At 44.0% G+C, this 12,166-nt stretch overlaps 1 protein-coding gene across 1 annotated transcript in view; it reads left to right on the forward strand.

The window, feature by feature from the left end:
* The first annotated feature begins 1,690 nt into the window (after positions 1 to 1,690).
* Positions 1,691 to 12,166, forward strand: part of RCAN2 (regulator of calcineurin 2) — a 261,424-nt gene continuing 250,948 nt past the window's right edge. Inside the window, exon 1 of the mRNA XM_079147180.1 lies at positions 1,691 to 1,965. The gene's annotated coding sequence lies outside the window, so the exon portion shown is untranslated. The remainder of the gene's footprint in view (positions 1,966 to 12,166) is intronic.

Here is a 12,166-nt window from a genome sequence, read left to right on the forward strand (position 1 = left end):
TACTCGTTTGCCATCACCTTAGTATTTGTCATCCTTTAGTCTCATCCTGCTCTCCAAATCCCACTCCACCACAGACTCCATGAACTCTTTTACTCTCTTCTTCTTGCCATTATCATTTACTTTGCTGGTAACATTTCACTCTTTCCAAGATAAACCAGATGAGGCTGGTTTAGACCTTTCCTCCTTCTCTGTCTCATTTATTATCCTCCATTCTCCACCAGAGATAACATAGAATTTCCCTTAGTAAAAGGACTACGTGGCAGTGAAACTTACAGAAAGCGTTTAGAAAAGTAAAAATACCTCTTTCTGGGTGGTAGGAAAATGACCGCCATCATTTTGTAACAGCTAACACAATATTTGAAGTTACTGAGTTAACACATATTGAACCAATTCAAAAACAGAGCTAGAGTCAATGAGAGAAAGGTCTAGGGAAGCAAGATTTTGCTCAAATATGAGTACTTTTTAAAAAATTTCTGTCCCAAATGATAATTCATCTAAATCAACAGATATCTATGGATTTCTGCAGTCAGAAGGGTGGAAGAAAAATCTGTCATTTCAATTCAGAAAATTTCATTTAAACTCTATTTATATTAATGCAGATTAATTAGAGAAAAGGGACCAAGGCATAGTGTCTGAGTAAGCAAATAATAATTATAGATTATTCATTGCTTCGATGCGATTTTAACATCGTTATTAAGAAGCGATAAAGCATAAGAAGCAAGAAGAAAAAGGCCTATTTGGCTAGCGATTAGAAAGATGACAGAACACAGAACGGATTTGAATTTGTTACTCAGTTCTTTCCCTCCTTCAGGTTAGTCTGCACCAGCCCTTCCTTCAATGTCCCCACTTTCCCTATCTTTTGCCTTCTCTTGGCAACAGACTCAGTCCTGACTGTATATATGCTACCGGCAAGCCACAGACTTTCTCCTCCCTCTGAATTGCTTCCCCCGGGGTTAACTTTGTTTAGCAACAGATCCACCCTAGATTGCTCATCTCTCAGTCCCATTTGCCTTGACACCAGACTCTCACTCCTAGTGTCACGGGCTCTCACATAATGGGAGTTCTTGAAGCCGGAGACCTTCTGTCCCCGGGTCTGATGGCTGAGAATGTTGGCACAGCTGTGAAGCCCGCGCAGGGCACCTTCAGCGGCGTGGGCTGGGCGGGTCGCCGGGCTCCAGCAAGAGGGCGCCAGCGCTCACCAAGCGCAGAAGCCCCGAAGCACCCGAGAGGGGCTTCGCGACATTTCCAGCTTCTTGTTGGTTGTGGCTGCCCCCTCACCCTAAGCTTCAGAACCGACCCCTCTGCACCCCGACCCACCCAAAGGCCCCCCTCCCCATCGGGGTTGCGACCCCAGGAGTCCCTCCTCGCTGAGGCAGCGCTCCTGTGGACAGGCTCCTGCGCTAGGCTCCCAGAGGGTCCTCGCTGCCTTCCCCGCACCCGGAGAGGAAAGGAGGGGCTGTGGGGCTGAGGCAGGGTGGGGACCCAGGAGGTGGAGTGGGTGGGGGACCTGGAAGGGCGCCGGGTCCGTAGAGAGGAGGGGAGAAGAGGCCAGACAGGGGCTTTTGGTTTCCCGGGGTCTGATTGGAGGTTGGCCCGATGAGTCGGAGCTAGGGGCGCGCCCATCTCCGCAGGCTCCTGCGAGAGCCGCCCGCTCGGCCCCTCCCCGGAGCCGCTTTGTCCCGGGTGACGGCGGCGGAGGTTGCGGGGAGGAGCGGGCAGGAGGCACAGACCCACCGACCCAGGGAGCCGGGGCTCGGGAGGTGGGGAACCCTGCGCACGGCCCCACGCCCAGGCCCGCGGGCACCGCGCGCACCTCCACACGCTCCCGCACCCGCCCGCAGGTGAGCCGGCAGCTCCGCGCCCACAGTAGCCGGCCCCCGCGGACAGACGGAGCCGCCGCCACCGCCGCCGCCTCCGCCGCTGCCGCTGCCGCTGCCTCCGCGGCGCATCGTGGACGCCCTGCAGGTCGGTTATGTAACCGCGCCGACCGCTCTCCGCTGCACCCCGTCCCGCCAGGGCTGAGCGCGGTGGTATAGGGTATCGTGGCAGGGGGCAGACAAGCGCGACTGAATTGGGGGACTAGGAAGGGGCAGAGGGGGTGAGAGGCTCTCTATTAATCTATCGGTCAATCCTTGAAGCTGTGCTGGGGCAAAGGTCTCCCAGGACCCCCTCTAGGAGGCGCATGTCTCAAGGAGCCCCTTCCCCATTCCTAGTGGCCCAAAGGTTCGCTTTCCCAAGAGCAGCAGCAGGTGCATATGGGCAGGACCCAGAATGACTACTCTGATCCCCGGGATTGGGGCTGGAAAAGGGGGTGAGGGAAGTCTGACGACCCAGAGATCAAAGCAGAACAGGGACCACTTTCTTCCCAAGGCTTTAACGGAATGTTCTGGGGACCTGGAAGGTGCTTTAAGGCACAGCAGGCTGAGAATTTTGTCCTGCTTGGGATTAGCGGGCTTGGGTCATCTAAAAATAACTTCAAGTTTGAAAAGTGAAATGGACTGGAGCGTTGTGTGCTGGGTTCGTCCTGCCTGTGGGATGCTTCGCTCCAGAAGTCATCAGAGGGAACAGGCAAATCCCAGCCGCCTGATCTCTCAGCTGCCTCTGGATCTCGCTGGTTTCCAGGGTGCCTCGGTTTGACTTTTAGTTAATGATTTATTCTCCAAGGCACTGCTGTCTTTTTCTTATCCCCAAATGTATTATAGCAGAGTGTATGCTTTTGACACTTTTCTGTTTTGTCCATAGGGGTAGAGGTGATCTGTGGGCATCTAATGTGTCCAATGCCAAAAGTATTTTTTTAATCTTGTGTTAGTAAAAACAAAAGGTTTCTTGGCTCCCTTTAATTATGAAGTTCCACAATTTTCCACGAATGTAGATGAAAGGATGTTACAGCATTCCAGCTCTCCCTTCTCTTTAGCCAGTATGCCACCTATCATACAGATGGGACACTTTAGGAAAAGTGGCACATTTTTCTTTTCGATGCAACTCAACTCTCACACCTTCATCATCCTTAATTTCACCAACTTCAAAACGCAGGACAAGTGTATCACAGGCACAGGGTAATACTTGCTAATGAGCCCCCTCCATTCTGGGCCTATGGTGAAGATAGACATTCTCAGAAGTTGGGAAGGATCAAGAAGCAGGTCAGTACCAATAGTGGAAAAGGCAGGGGAGTGAACACTTGGCTGCTTTTCAGTACCATCATTGATTTTCTTTGGACTTAGAGCTATTATATTAAGTGTGATCATGATCAGTCATTGAGTTCAATTAGTCTAAGATGGGTGTTGCACTTAGTTTTCCAACCCACTGCAAAACAAAATCAGCACTTTTTGGGTCCTTACTACCTGAGTTCAGTCCTTAGGATTTTGTGAGTGGGAAGTGTTCTCTACTAAACTTACAGGATTTTAAGAGCTTTGAAAATGCCTGGTGTATGCAGGTCCTGCAGAACTCACCTAAAACTGGGAACACGTGGCTCTCTCCAGTGAAGAATAATTTATAGACATAAATGGCAACTTGAGAGCTTTCTCATTTGCAAGTACTCATCACACCCTTTTAAAAAAAACTACTTGCATAATTATTTGTGGATAGTCATATGTAGTGCAGAAACTAGCATTCACTTCGTCGAGATCCCATTTTCCTATTCCTTTTACTTTCTGTGCCATCCACTCAATTGATTCTAGCACCTACTGTGTCCTGGGTAGTCCTGTGCCGGGGGCTAAAACAATGAGGCCCATGCTTCCCAGAAATCAATCTAGCAGGAAAGGATAAGAAAATAAATGATAGTGATTCAGCATGGTGAATGTTTAATGCAGATAAGAACAAGTTCAGCAGCAGCCAAAGGAAAGAAGGGTAGAGGGAATCTGGAGAAGTTGGCAGGAGAGTCCTCATTTGGACTGGGTCCCAAAGGGTGGTTGAAGTGCTCTGGAGAAGGCACTAGGCATTCCATGTTGAAAGAAAAACATATATACATGGTGGAAAGTTCTCTTTCAAAGGAAACATAGGTGTTCTGAGGTGAGGGGGTGGCAGGAGAGTTTGAGATTAGAGAGCCTAGGTGGTGAACATACTTTGTGGAAGAGGAGAAATCATACAGTCATAAGTGGAGAAATGATTTATTTTAATTTATATTTTGCAAAAGTGACTTTGGAGGTAGTGAGGAGGTAGGATTGCAAAAATGAATGAGCTCAGAATTCAGACCATTGGAATGGTCCAGGCAAACACACACACACACACACACACACACACACACGCACACACACACACAAATGTTCCTGAACCAGTTGGAATAGGGGAAAGCAATGGGAGATCTACAGAGAGCCATTTGAGAGAGATAATAGGTGGCACTTGGTCACCAAATGTATGGAAGGAGAAGCTTATATGTTAGATTGATGTTCAGACCTTTGACTGAGGTAAATAACAAAAGAGAAAGAGTAGGTTCAAAGAAGAATAGAAATTTTAAAAATTTGAACATCCAAATGAAAATGCTCAGAGGGTACTTTAATTTTCAAAGATAACTTCTTCATCCCTGGAACTAACCTTCTGCTGATCTTACTACCTGAGATTGTTTAGGGCTGCCTTTGGCAAAGAGAGTGGCAGGAAATTCTTTCTACCTCTGTCTCTAAGAGTGAAAGCATTAACTCTGTTATTTGAACTACCACCAGGGGTAATAATAACGATAATGATAACAATGTCTAAAGTTCATTCAGTGCATACTATATACTAAGCACAAAGAAGTTAGAACTACTCTTGGATCATCACATTCAGTCTTCCTATTAACCCTGTGTGGCAGGCACTGTTGTTTCTCCCACATAATCAATAAGGAATGCAAAGCCAAGAGAAGATGCCTTGTCTAGGTCACACACTTAGTAAGAGGTTTATCTAGTGTTGAAGTCCAGGTTCTCAGCATTCTCCATTGCCATTGTGAATGGATAATAACTTTGAAGTAATGCCTGTTTATCCTAGATTACTTTTGAATATTTGTGGTTGATTCCATAGAAGGCAACTGAACTGACTCAGATGTCCTAGCGTTTAACTGGCTTCTATAACTGATTTGTTGTGTAGCTTCCTCTCAGGCTTCAGTTATTTTAAATCTGCATAACAATAGAAGAGGTTGGCTGGGTGCCCTTCAAGCAGACTCAGAATTCTGAAGTCCTGCCATCCTGTCTCAAATTCTACTACTAGAGCCTTTGTTTTGGGATAAGAGTGTGCCTACCTGTCACTTTTAGAATACAAACACCTTTGAAGAGGACTAACTCAAATGGTGCGTTGTTCTTAAGGGCCTGGTATGAACGAGCCCATAGTGCAGAGAGCTAAAGGGGATACATAATGTTGAGGGAGCCCAGTTCAGGGGAGAATCCTGCATAGGCACTAAAGCAGAGGAATCTTCTGTCATTGATCACATCCTTTACTTTAGACATGTTACTTAAACTCTGAGCATTGCCTCATCTATGAAAAAAATAGGGCCATTAATAAACTTGTCATAATGCTGTGAGGAATGAAACAGATAATGATGTAGATCAGGCACCACACATCAGTTGACCTCATTGAAGTTGCTCAGGAAATGGGGGCCTACACCCCTTGACTCCAGAGTAATGGATGTAGAGAAAGAAAATGTCAATGTCATGTGTTTTGGGACAAACTTTCATACTTCATAGTTTTGATAAGGGCCAACCCTTAGCTGAGTATCATCTATTTGTCTTAAAAAGAATTATATGCTGGAAATATAAAAACACACAGCACATTAAAAAATTTCAAAGTATGAATTGCTAACGTGTGCATTAACCAGTTACATAAAGAAACTTCAACAGTCTATCAGAGTTCTGAACTCTTCTTTTTAACCACTTATGAGGAGGTCAAGTTGTATAAAGAAACAGCATTGCCTAGGGTTGATGATCCTGGATTCTATGATTATGATGAAGAATATTGAGGGGACAGAATGGCTTCCTATTTAGTCTGCACCTGTGCATGTTTGCATTTCCATCTTCCTCAAGAGCATTCTGCCTCTGACTATAAAATGCACACTGTCCTTGTGTGTTTTTGCTGTGTTGTCAACTGCCAGGTGGTATACACTGTAGAATAAATTAATGAATGTAGTTGAGTAATGGAGGAGCAATAACGTTAGCTGAAGTTGTTTTTTTTTTTTTAATAATAAATTGTGTGACTGTGAATACTACTTTCTAGAAGTTAAAGAAATGCTTCCAAGAACAGCTCAAACATCCTGTAATTCAAAATGACCACAGAAATATTTTCTGCAGTAAGTTGGGAGAGGACTGTACTTTCATATCTGATCACCCCTTACTCAACTCACTTTGAAACAAGGGCTGAAACATAGAAATCCTGAGTTTTGGAATATCTGCATAAAAAAGACATTTTGTCACCTTGGGACAAAAGAACTGTATAATTTTTGAATGAGATACTCATTTTTATTACCATTGCTTTAGTTCTTTGTGGGAATAACTGCTTTATTCTTTCTTGTGATTGACATTTGCCTGCCACAAAATATTATAACTTCTTTGAGGCCATGCCTGAATACTTCTCTTCTAGTATTGGGAATGAGGTATAAAAAGCAGGGACTTGGCATGCAAAGGCCAGGATTCCAATCCTGGTGCTGTCACTTCCCAGTTATGTGACCTTGAGCTTCCCATTGACCTAACAGTCATAGGAGCTGGTGTTAGTTGAATGCGGCCCCTGTTCCAGACACCTTGCTCAGTAAGCTGCCTGTGTTATCTTAGTTAATCCACATAACAACTCTTCGGGATGGGTATTATCATCACTATTCACAGGTGAGTACACTCTGAAGTCAGGGGGAGTAAGTCACTCAGTGCCCAGTCTCTGAGTTGCAGTTATCTGTAAATTTGGAAAATAATTCTTGATCTCTCCATCTTACAGAGGTGTGAGGGTGACTTGCTACAAGTGTGTGCACTGAAAACTGGAATGCTGTCCACAGATGGTGAGGATGACTGTTATAGTAAGGACCTCCCACAAGACCAGTTATAGCTGAGTCTGATAGAGCAGCACCATGTCTATGAGGGGAGGGAGGTCCTCTGTACGTAAGAGGCATTTATGTACTATATTAAGACAGCTGTATTTCCTTGCTCTGTTCTCTTATACAAAGAACTAGTTTCTTTCAAGGCTAACATGTTTGTTGTCAGTACCAAGAGTGGCTGATCAGGACAAGGCTGATCAGGCCATGGAACTGGGTCTAGCTAGTGAAGGAGAAAGGAGAGCCTAGTTACCAGAGAAGAGTTGCATGCCAGAGGGTGTTTCAGAATAAACAGAGAAGGCTGAAAGTCAAACCCAAGTTCTAGGAAGGGATAGGCATGATGTAGACAGCAAGAAGGGGAAATCATCACCAGGTTTGTGTGAAGGTGGGTGACGGGACATGAAGTCTGCTCAAAGAAGCTAGAAATATTTCCCAGTGTCTGCTGAGGTCTGTCCACTCATTAGGAAAACTAGGGACCATCTGCCCTGATTTATTTTAAAGACTTCTTTTGCTTGGATGTATGTTCTTTTGTTAAGTTTTTAAAAAACAGAAGAAAGTTATAAAAAGAGGAAATTAATTAATCCCTGTGTGATTCTTACAGGCAGCCTGAACATATGACCTCTCAAGGAAATAAAACTTCTCTAAGTAGGCCAGTGTCCAGGGTTGGCTTGCCCACTTCATAAGTGTGAGCTGATAATTATATGGAAATTTTGCTGTGGTGCTTAAAATATTATCGAAAGGGGCATTTCTGCTCAGCATCCTCCCTGTCTGGTTTTCTGATTGGTGACTGGCATTTTCCAAAGGAAATAATAAGTGGCTCTGGGTTGGGAGCAGGGTTTAGGGAACAAGGACTATGTGGGGTGCAGGGGCTGTTCCTAGAGAAGGGGAACCTAGTTTCCAACATTGTCTAAGTTAGAACCCAGACAGGTAAACAGAAGAAATTGGACGGAATGGATCCATTTTTCTGCAGACATCTCCTTTACTCAACACTACAGCAAGACAGCCTTTCTAGCTCTAACTTTTTTGCTCCCAAACCCAACTGAGAATATATACTTCATCTTGTTTTCAAGGAGGTATGATAACTGCTGAACCTGTAAGATGAAGCTGGTAGTATTTGCCATGCCAGGTAAATATAGTTGGACTCTCAGCCTTCAGGAAAGACTGGAGGGGCTCTCAATCAGAGTGAGGGGCTGGGCCTTCTCCTGCAGCTCATGGTACCCTTGAGCCTGAGCTGTAACCCTGGGGAGGTGTGGTAGTCAGATTTCCATCAGTGTGACAAAATACCTGAGAAAAATGATTTCAAAGGAGGAAATACTTATTTTGTCTCACAGATTCAAAGGTTTCAATCTATGGTCACTTAGCCCTAGTGTGTGGGCTTCTGGGAAGGCAGAACATTGTGATGGGTGGCATGTTTTGGAACAAAGCTGTTCGCCTCATGATGTCTGGGAAGCAGAGAGAAAAGGGAACAGGGAAGGGAGCCAAAGACAAAATGACAAAATACACCCTCAAAGGCATGCTCCCAATGACCTACTTCCTTCAACTAGGCCCACCTCCTAAAATTTCTACCACCTTCCAATAGCCCATTCAGTTATAAATCTAAATGAGTCCTCATAATCTATAAGATCAGAGCCCTTATAATCCAATTACCTGCCAAAGGCCCTACCTGAACAATGCTATACTGGAGACCAAACCTTTCACACATGAACTTTTGGGGAGCCCTTAAAATCTAAAGCTTAACATTCTCCCAGCTTCCAAAGGCAATGCAAAATGCATTTAGTCCGAGAGTTCCTTGGTCTATTTCCAATGTCACTTTAATGTCTAAGCTCAACATCTTCTCTGAGGCTCAAGGTAAACTCTTTGCTGTGAGCCCCTGTAAAAATAAGAAAAACAGAAACAAATAACAATAATAATAATAAAAGTTACATATTCCAAAGATAAAATGACACAGAATAAACATTCCCATTACAAAAGAAAGGAGTAGGAAAATAGTAGGGACAAGCTGGTACAAAGCAAGACCAAAACCTAGTGGGGCAAATATTAAATCCTAAAGTTCCATATTTGGCATCTTGTTTACACAGTGGCATAATATGAGCTCCAGAGGTCTTAGGTAGCTCCACTCCTGTTATTTGTATATGTTCCTTGCAACTTGCACTTCACTCTCATAACCTTTTGCATTGCCCTTTTAGGGGCTGCCAACAGGGATCTGACCCTGATGCACTATCTGCCCTCCCAAGGTTTCCTTTGAAATCTCAGCGGAAGCCTCCATGAACCTGCAACTCTTACATCCTGCATGCCTGTAAAACCAGCACCATGTGGAAGATGCCAAGGTCTGGCACCAATGAGAGCAACAGCTGGGCCCATTGAAAAGCTGGCTACAGTGACCTTGACGTGCCTGGACTACAAACCCATGGGAAGGAATCCTGGGGAAACAATTCCCCAGGCAGCCCTGTGCCAGCAGTGTACCCCAGCGCGCTCTCTTCTCAAAACAGTCTTTCAAATGATTTTACACTTTCATACCCTTGAACCTGCCATGGATGGGGTCTGGTCAATTCCTTAGATGCCCTCAAGGCATTTTCCCTATTGTCCTGGTACAGATACTTTTTTATTTTTATTTATTTTTTAGTGGCACTAATCTCTTAAGTAACTGTATCCTATCTTTGGCCTCAACTTTAAACCTTTTTTTCTGGCAAACCTGCAAGATTTTCAAATCTTTTGGCTCTGCTTTTTACTCCCAATTCTCACTATAAACCTGTCTAAAAGCAACCAGCAATACTCACATCAAAACCTGAACACTGTGCTGTCTTGAATTTACCTTCACCAGATTGTCACCTTTAAAATGAGCTTCATGCAAAGTCTGAGGGCATAGACAAAATACAGATATTTCTTTGCCAGAATATAACATAATGACATCTCTAGTTTTCAATAGATTCCTCATTTCCACCTGAAACCTCGTCAGCATAGTCTATTCTCACATTCCTGTAAGCATTCTGGTTTTCTGTGCTACCATCAGCACCCCCTATTAAGCTCCATATACAGTATTTTAAACTTTTACCAGCTTCTTATCCAAACTTTTCCAAAATTTTCCTGGAAATGAGTTTGAAAGGCTTTTGAACTCCATGGTCATATTTAGTCAATGACCCCACTTCCTGTTACCAATTTTCTCTGTTAGCTCTCTGTCACTGTGACAAAATACCTGAGAAAAGCAACTTAAATAGAAGAATTATTTGGCTCACTATTTCAGAGGGTGCAGCCCACAGTCACTTGGCCCCATTGATTTGGTCCTCTGGCAAGGCAGAAAAACATCATATTAGAGAATGTGGTAGAGCAAAGCTGCTTACTCATGGTAGCAAAAGAGAGGCAGAGAGAGATAGAGAGGGCTAAATACACCCTTCAAGGAAATGCCTCCAATAATCTACATCCTTTGACTAGGCCCCACATTCTAAAGTTTCCATCACGTGCCAATAGCCCATTAAACTATGAATCCATCTATGGATTAATTAATTTATGATGTCACAGCCCTTATGATCCAATCACCTACCAAAGGCACCACCTCTGAACACTACTACAATGGGTACCAAGCCTTAAACACACAAGCTTTTGGGGAACGTTTAAGATCTAACTGTAACAGGAAACATGCAGGCATTGCTTAGCCCTGTGGAATCTGTGCAGTCACTTGTATGAAAACAATTTTGAACTCAGACCCATTCTTCTTCTCTTACCCTCTGTGTCACTGTGGACCTGGCACTTAAATCTGCAAGCTTTAAAGTTTACACTAGTTCAACAGTGTTTATTGAAAACCTACTGTGTGCATGTCTTTGTGCTAACTCCTATCTCAAACCAATCAGACAGAGTGAATCTCTGCCCCATGAGGAAACTGGAGCAAAGATTTCAGCCTTGAGGCCAGTGTACCAAGTTAGTGAGTCAGAAGATAAGACAGTATATGACAGATGGTAGTATTCAACTAACATTCTTTTCCTTTTCCTTTCTTCTCCCCCACCACAGTCTCTGGGGACTCAGCTCCTTGAATGCCAAGGGAGAGCCCAGGAAGCCCATGTTTGCTCCAGTGGGAAAAGCTAGCCCTGACTTGGCATGTGTTCCATTTTAGCTCTCTTGCATGTCTTCTTCTCTCCCCCTTGGATTTTGGTTGGTTTCTGGGGCATTCTTGACTTTCAGAGTCTGTGTTCCTCTTTTCCATCTTCTTAATTCTATGTGGTGCATACTGAGCAATTTCCTCAAAATGTCCAGTGTGCTATGTGGTCCACATATTGTGAGTTCCCACAATATGCCCTTTTGGATGAGTTCTCTATGCGTTCAACCTGATTATGGAGGCATCATTGGTTGGTCCTTCCCTTATGCAGTAAGTGGTAAGATAGGAGTCAGACTCAAGTCAGATTCAGGATTGATGGAACATCCATATGTTTAGGTGCTTTACAAAAATCCTCTACTGATTGTAGGAGATGGATCAGAGATATATGGGAGGCAGAGAGCCTGCTAATGTATTTGATGGGGGATTGGACTAAATTACTAAATATATTGAATCAGTCTTTCTGAATATCTATGTGTGTTTCAAACATCTCTTAAGTAGATACCTTGGAGGTGGTAACTCAACAAATGTCTGGGTCTGACCTGCATATAAAGTTTGGGAAATAAGGACTTTGGTACCAGGGTACAAGAAAAGGACCTCAGCAGAATGCCTCAACTTCATGAGCCTCAGTTTTCTTATTTGCAAAATGGAAACAAGAATACCCAGCTCCCAGTATGACCTTGGTCTGACCCATGTCTGGTTTTTCTTTCCCTCTTGCTTCATTACTGGGGTCACACACTTAGGTCTTCATGAACCTCCATCCCACTAGGCTCATTTCTGCCCAGGACCTTTGTCCTTGCTTCCTCAGATCCTACTAGGGATAGATGCTCTTCCTCAGTTCTTGTAGACAGCAACTTGGATCCTGTTTTCTGTTCATTCTGCTACTCTTGTCTTTTGATTGGAGTGTTTAAAGCATTTTCACTTAAAGCAATTCCTGGTAAGGAAGACTGGTTTCTGACATTTTGTCTTATAGCTTTTTTGCTTACTTCCTGCATGATTATCTTCTTTCCTGTTTAATTGTTTTTTATATTGAAACATTCAATTCCCATCTCTTTCATTTTGGTGTGCTCTGTAGCTATTTCTTTGTGGCTCCCATGGGGTTCCAT

This window comes from Sciurus vulgaris, assembly GCF_902686455.1.
Source record: "Sciurus vulgaris genome assembly, chromosome: 7".
Classification (NCBI taxonomy): Eukaryota; Metazoa; Chordata; class Mammalia; order Rodentia; family Sciuridae; genus Sciurus; species Sciurus vulgaris.